We start from the raw sequence: 7,483 nt of genomic DNA on the forward strand, positions 1-7,483 counted from the left end.
CAATACTTGACTACAAGATAAATTAATTGCACTAAAATAGATCCATATTGCTGTCTCTTGTTGACAATAGTTTTGGAGATAATCGTGGAAAAATATTATATGTCATTGATAGATATCACCTATAACTATTAATTGTGATAGTTAACCGGCAATAAGTTTTGTATGTGGCATTGTGTGTCTGTGACAACTTCGATACTTAAGTCAGTAACAAGTGAGAGATAATAATTTAAAAATGTGACAACTCTGATACTTAAGTCAGTAACAAGTAAGATATAATAATTTAAGAATGTGTAATAAGATAATTTGATAGTTACCTGTCGCCTTTATATATAGACGTAGAGACCCATTGGATGAGTTCCGTAGACAGATTAACTTTATGTAATACTTAGCTATTAGGAGGCTTATCCTTAATGTATCGAAATTATTCAATTGCCATGTCGTGAATATTCATAGGCTAAGGATTCATTCCTCCTAATAAGCAGAGCGACTTTGCCTGTATTAAACTGCACGACTCCCTTTAGTAGTTATCATTTTAGGGGTGATGGGCCTAGGGCTTTGTTTTGGCCAGACCAATATTAACCCCTTCAGTTATCCCGCTAACTCCTCTCGCATGTAAGCGTGGAGAATTTACTAATGTAGGACCATTACATATCTCGATTTATTTTGCAAAGGACATTTGGAAATCTAGGTTACCCCACTGGGGGTTTAGGACCTATGGGCTACCCTGCTAGCCCATTTATTATTTTGCTTTGTTGTTTCCACTTACCAAGAGGTCGGAATTTCAATCTTCAAGAGACGTGTGTATGTTACCTAGTAACCGTTGCTACATTCTCTCTCAATTGCGTCATTTAGTAAAGTAATGATAAGATCTACCGTTATCCCCTACCCCTGGAATAAGGTTCCAGACAGCAAAGGCTTGGTGGTAGCCTTGGAACCTTTGTCCAAACGGGAGCAATCCCATATTGATATGGTCCATGACTGGTCGGCTGACCATGAGGATGCATGTTGGATCGAGGCACTTTTGACATCTGCCAATATCGATAATTTTTTTTTTTTTTTTATAGTATCTCACTGTTCGAAAGTCAAGGGGCACCTCTTCCTAACCAAGGCTGTGACACCATCTCTCCCATCGAAGCCTTCCTTTGAGTCTATTTTAAAGGCTTCATGGAAACACTCTTGCCCTACTAATACAGATACACCTTCTCCTACATTAAAGAGGGGGGCTCTAGGCACAAGAGTTGGTGCCTCCCCTATTGCTAGTCAACCTCAAGGTATCCTGCCTTCCCAAACATTCGCCAGTGCACGTCTTCTCTAGGCATTGATGACGTCGAGAGTTTGATGGGCCAAGCCCTTTTTGACTTAGCGACCACATTTGATTTTGATATCCCTTCTAAAAATCTTTATTCAGTGTCTAGCCTCATCTTTGAATTCCCCACATTTGAAGATTCTATTGGGGAAAGCATTGAGGTCAATGCGGAAGTTGACATCACCTTTTCATTGAGTCTTGCTAACAAGGCGCCTTTGGGCAGTGAGCATGGCCACTTGGGGTGGAGAGGAGGGCGGCAAGGTCCTTGTTATAGAATAAGTTAAAGAAAAGGGTGAGGGAAGAAGTTCCACTCCCCACTCTTTCCTGATTACTATCTCTCAGAGAGAGACCTCTCCACTTGCCTTGGGAGTTGGCAGTGACTAGGTTTCCAATCCCTCTTCTTTTCCCTTCTTCTTTATAGATGACGTTGAGTCCTTTTCGCTAGAAGAGGGTATTCATCTAGGTTGTCTTGTGAGTGAGTACATCAGCCTGGGAGATGTGGAACTTGCCTAAGGTGACGTTGCTTGCCCTACGGGAAATCTTGGTGAGGCCCCTGAGATTGGTGCATGCTCAACGGTGGCTAAGGGTGTAAAAATAAATTGAAAAATCAGCCCTATTCGATTCACATATTATATATATCTATATTTTATTAATTTTTGATATTATATATAATTTTTTTATATAAAATTATGTATGAAATAATATATTATAATTTATAAGATAATTTTTAAATCTTAAACATGAATATTTACTTGATCATATGTTTTAAATAGAAAAAAAGTATATATTAAATACATTTTATTGCCTAATAAATTCTCAACATATTTTTTTTTATAAATACATTAGTAATACTAATATATTTAATATATATTTTATGGGGATAACCGGTGCGTAATCAGTTTCAAAAAATATAAAATCGGTGTTACCAGTTCGGTCTCAAATTTTGTCCAAAACCGAATCAAATCGGACTGGTTACACCTCTAGCACTTGCGGCATCTTCGAAGGCTTTCTTCGTCGATTGTTGCTATGGTCCAGAGGCGAGAGGCGATGGGGAGATTCTAGGGGGTGCTTCCTTCTCCTTTGCCCTTGGCCAAAATGAAGCCGTTAGTAACATGGCCAACTGACTAAGGAATTTCCTCTCTGGGTACTTTTAATTCTCTTCTCTCTTCTTCCTTTTTCTTTTTCTTTTTTTTTTTATTATAATTTTTATTATCCTTCTTTGTTTCCACCTTAATTTATAGGATGTTGATGACTTAGCAGCCTGAATTATGGCGGACCGTGTTGATCTGGAAGATGAAGTTTACTCTAGGCATGTCTTCTCTTTTTACACCAAGAGTTGTACTGAATATGAAGTTACTATATATCTTAACTTACAGGAATTCTCAGCTTCTTAAATATCTTGTTTGTCGGTTAAATGATATTAACTTGATTTCATTTTGATAGCATATAAAAAAATGATGACTAAGGATGATCATTAATAATATTTATTAAATAATTTGTTAGATAATATGCAAGCCAGATCATTGACATATATATTATGCGAATGATTAAATTCATCATTTCTCATTATGATCTTAAGGTCTTGACGATCAATAATTTAATATTATCTCTAATGTATATAATACTAAGATCGTATTATTTCTTTCTTCATTTAATAAATGATGATGATTATGATGACAATGGATGGATCCCATTAGTTTAGGTTGTAGTGTTGAATGTTTCAAAACTTAGAGGAATGAAGAAATGGGTAATGCAACTCATCATTTCTATGATGTGGCATGAGATCAATGGAGAGGATGATGAGAAGATGATAAAAAACTAAATAAAAAATACATTTCTTTCTTAAGGAATTAAGCCAAGGATTCCAAAGAGACACAGCCACTATTTTTTTACATTAGCATAAGTGACATAATCTACGTATCTCTATATGAAGGTACATCAAGCTGCACGGAATTCTAAGCCAAACCTAAGACCCAATCCTGCAGTAACCAAGGGCAGAGAGCCAAATGGCCAGTACTTCAACCGATCTCAAGCTCATCGTCTGCTTCATCCTCCTTTCAAACATCACACCCCATGCTCTTTCAGCCTCCGACGAATGCAAGACACAGTCCGGCTCTTGCCATGACAAGGCAAAAGCCTTGCCCCTCAAGATCATAGCTATTGTCTCAATCCTTGTTACCAGCATGATTGGCGTCTGCTTACCCCTTTTTACACGTTCAATCCCAGCCTGACAGCCAGATCGAAATCTGTTTTTGATCGTCAAGTCCTTTGCTGCGGGCATCATACTTGCTACCGGGTTCATGCACGTTTTGCCTGATTCTTTCGATATGTTATGGTCTAATTGTTTGAAAGAAAACCCATGGCACAAGTTCCCTTTTTCAGGCTTTCTGGCTATGTTGTCTGCAATAGCGACTCTTATGGTGGATTCTCTCGCCACCAGTCTTTATACCAAGAAATGTAAGGCGGGAGTTATCCTGGATAGCAGTATTTCCGTCGAGGGAGACCGAGAGATGCAGGCTGCGGTGAACTCCGGCCAGCATGATCATGTCCATCCTCACCACCTTCATCATGGAGGAGTACTGAAGGCTGAAAGTGGAGATAACTCTCAACTTTTACGTTATCGTGTTGTTGCCATGGTATGAGTTTTTGGCTTCAAATCCATGGACTTGTTCAAGCTTAATTTGATATTGATGTGCAATAAATATCTGTGTGTGTATATATATTATATTTATTTATATTTCAGATCGATTTGCATATTTGTATATTTATAACTTTATGTACACGTACGTAATTCCGTACGTCCCAAAAAATATACTTGTCCGATCACGACATATAGACTTCTGATTGAATTTAAAATACCATTACAATTTTATTTTCTAATTTGTTGGCTTCGTTTGGTTGCAAGATCCAATTAATATCAATTTAGTTCAATCTAATTTTAATTTAAATCTAATATTTAAATACCTAATTTTTAAATTATTAAATTCATTTCAATTAAAAATTTTCTTACACGTACTCGTAACTTTTTTAAACTCAACACATCTTTATACATAAGGTTTATAACCTTTTCCAACTTCTCATAAATAATACTAAATTTATCTTAACATTTAAATACATTTAAACTTATTTTAGATAGGCTCCACATAATTCAATACTCTACTTATTTAATTTACTACTATTCATAAAAAATTCAATTCAGTTCAACTCAACATTCAAACGTATTGTCATGTCCAGTACTGCCAAAAATCTTCATTCATAGCATGGTTTTGGTGTATTATACGTGTTGGAGACCAGGCCAGTAAGATCATGTCATGTCACGATGACACTCATAATGATTTTATTTATTGCATAATGTTTTAAGGCACTATCCTTACAAGTTACGTGTAGAGCATCCCTCTTTTAATAAATTTAGCTATTTTCTACACATTTTGCGAACTTTTCACTAGTTATGATAAGATTTTTAAGAAAGGGAGGAAAGAAAGAAGTTTAGATCATGTTAATATAATTCTTTTGTTCACACACGCCTATATTCAAACATCTATATATATATATATATATACTAGGTGGGAGTAACGTGCAAAGCACGTTTGTCTAATTTTATGAAATGATTATTTGTAAAAAATAATATATATTTTATAAAAATTATTGATGTCACTTAATAATTTAAGGCATATTGGAGAAAATAAAAAAATTAGTTCAAAATATCATATAATCCAATACATGTTTATAACATCTATAATTTTAGCAAGGATATATGCGAAAAATTTAATAAAAGTCTAACACAAACGGTAGTTCAAAATATGTGTTGTTTGATGTTTATATTATAATTCATCAATTTATGTCATCCTGTAGACAATCAATAGAGACAACATTGAAATTCTTATTTTGCTGTTGGTTGAGTTGATCAGGGACAACACAAAGATAAAACATAATCTTTTTATAAAATTTGTGGTATAATATTTTCTATATATAGAATATATATAAATCATAAAATATATTTTGAAATTGTTGGCCGAATTTACTCTTTCTTGATTAGCTCAAGAATCACGGCCTTTGTCACGTGCCTATCATAGCAAGCCTACGTATGGAATATGACTTAGCGGAAGCTACGTCCTACTACCATGAAAAAAAAAACACTTGATTAAACACATTTGTATTATATATTATATGAGATTTTTAAATTTGGAATGCTCAATAATCTGAATTAATGAAACGTATAATATATGTATATTATATTTAGGGATTCACGTCTTATGCACCTAATACACGTGTATATGTTAAGGAGAAAGAGAAAAATATAATAACTAATCTTTAATTACTTATTATTATATAAACTATTAAGTATTATAATTATTGAGATTAATAAATCATATAACAACATTGAATGTTATCTCTCTCAATATTTATGTCTTCATTTTATGTGCCAAACCGTTAAAACAAACGGTGTTAACTTTAACGGAAAAACAAGAAAAACCGTTAAAACAAGATTTTCCGTTTCATACACACTTTTTATATATAGAAGATATAATATGGAAAAGTAACATAGGTACAAGCCAAATAGTTATGATAAGATTTTGATGAAAGGGAGGGAAGGAAAAGAAAAGTTTAGATCATGGTAAGATTATTCTTTTGTTCACACAAGCCTATATTCGAACATGTACACATATATATATTGAAGAGTAAAGCTAGGTATAAGCCAAATGAAAAATAAAGTCGTGAGTGTACAAGCGTCGTGTAATTATTTTAAAAAAAGTAAATAAATATGAGATTTACAGGAAAAGAAATTTATTTTTTTAACAGTAGAACCTACTATTTTTCAAAGTGATTATACGATATTTGTACACTCACATAATTATATGAAATATTACTCAAGCCAAATAAACAAGCTTCACACTTTTTAAGGTGGGTCTACTTTTTTTTATTAAAGACTTGTACAGAAACTTGTCTATTTGTGACTTGTATAAATCATTTCTCACGGATGAAAAAAAGTTTAATTTAGGATTATGAGACTAATTGATCCTACAATTGCTTCTCCGATTTGATTATAGTACTGTTGTGTTTTTAAACTCTGACCACCACTACATACTGGCCGGCAGGTACTAGAATTGGGAATAGTTGTTCATTCAGTAGTGATAGGGCTATCACTGGGTGCCTCAAACAACACCTGCTCAATAAAAGGTCTCGTGGCTGCCCTTTGCTTCCATCAAATGTTTGAAGGGATGGGTCTTGGGGGCTGCATTCTCCAGGTCAACAAAAACATGAATTTCAAGCACGCATGCTCTCACGTACTTTTGACATCCAAAATCACAGCTTCTTTAATTAACATGTGTTTGTTTTGTGAAACAGGCAGAATACAAGTTGTTGAAAAAGGCTTTAATGGTGTTCTTCTTCTCTGTGACAACTCCATTCGGAATTGCCTTGGGGATGGCGCTGTCGAAGACGTACAAAGAGAATAGCCCCAACGCTTTGATCACGGTGGGGCTCCTGAATGCATCATCGGCTGGCCTCTTGATCTACATGGCTTTGGTCGATCTTCTTGCTGCAGATTTTATGGGTCCAAGGATGCAGGCTGACATCAAGCTCCAGATTAAGTCTTATGTGGCGGTTCTTTTAGGTGCTGGGGGCATGTCTGTGATGGCAAAGTGGGCTTGATGATGTAAATCAAGCATTAATGTAATAAACTGAAAAGTTAACTACTTTGGACTTTGTAGTATAAACCATATGATGTTTTGTTTGTAGGCTGCCATGGTCGTTAAGTTGATCATCATCATGTGACACGATTGATGTATAAGATTGTTTAATTTCTGTTTCAAAAGTGCTGGGTCAGTCATTTAGTACCTTCTTCCCCTCCAGGCTTATTTGTGTTCAATAAAACCCACTGCAGGCTTGGGTGACCCAAGCCCAACTACACACAAGCCCATCTTCATACACAGATCTAACCCAAACTCTTTATTCTATTTTTGTTATTTTAATTTTATGAATAATACTAGATACAGTTATTTTTACGTACTCTCTATATATTTTATTAATATAATTAATTATATTATTATTTTTAATATGAAACCAATCATATTAATAAAATATATAAAAAAATATGTAAAAATAATTACACATAAAATTTTTATAATTTTATTGTCTCTTTGATGTTGTAAACATTGCCCCCAAAAGACAGGAAAT

At 34.4% G+C, this 7,483-nt stretch overlaps 1 pseudogene; it reads left to right on the forward strand.

Annotated features, from left to right (window-relative positions):
* The first annotated feature begins 3,312 nt into the window (after positions 1 to 3,312).
* LOC122279795 lies at positions 3,313 to 7,153 on the forward strand (annotated as a pseudogene).
* Positions 7,154 to 7,483: the final 330 nt, after the last annotated feature.

The sequence above is a fragment of the Carya illinoinensis genome, chromosome 10 (genome assembly GCF_018687715.1).
Source record: "Carya illinoinensis cultivar Pawnee chromosome 10, C.illinoinensisPawnee_v1, whole genome shotgun sequence".
Lineage (NCBI taxonomy): Eukaryota > Viridiplantae > Streptophyta > Magnoliopsida > Fagales > Juglandaceae > Carya > Carya illinoinensis.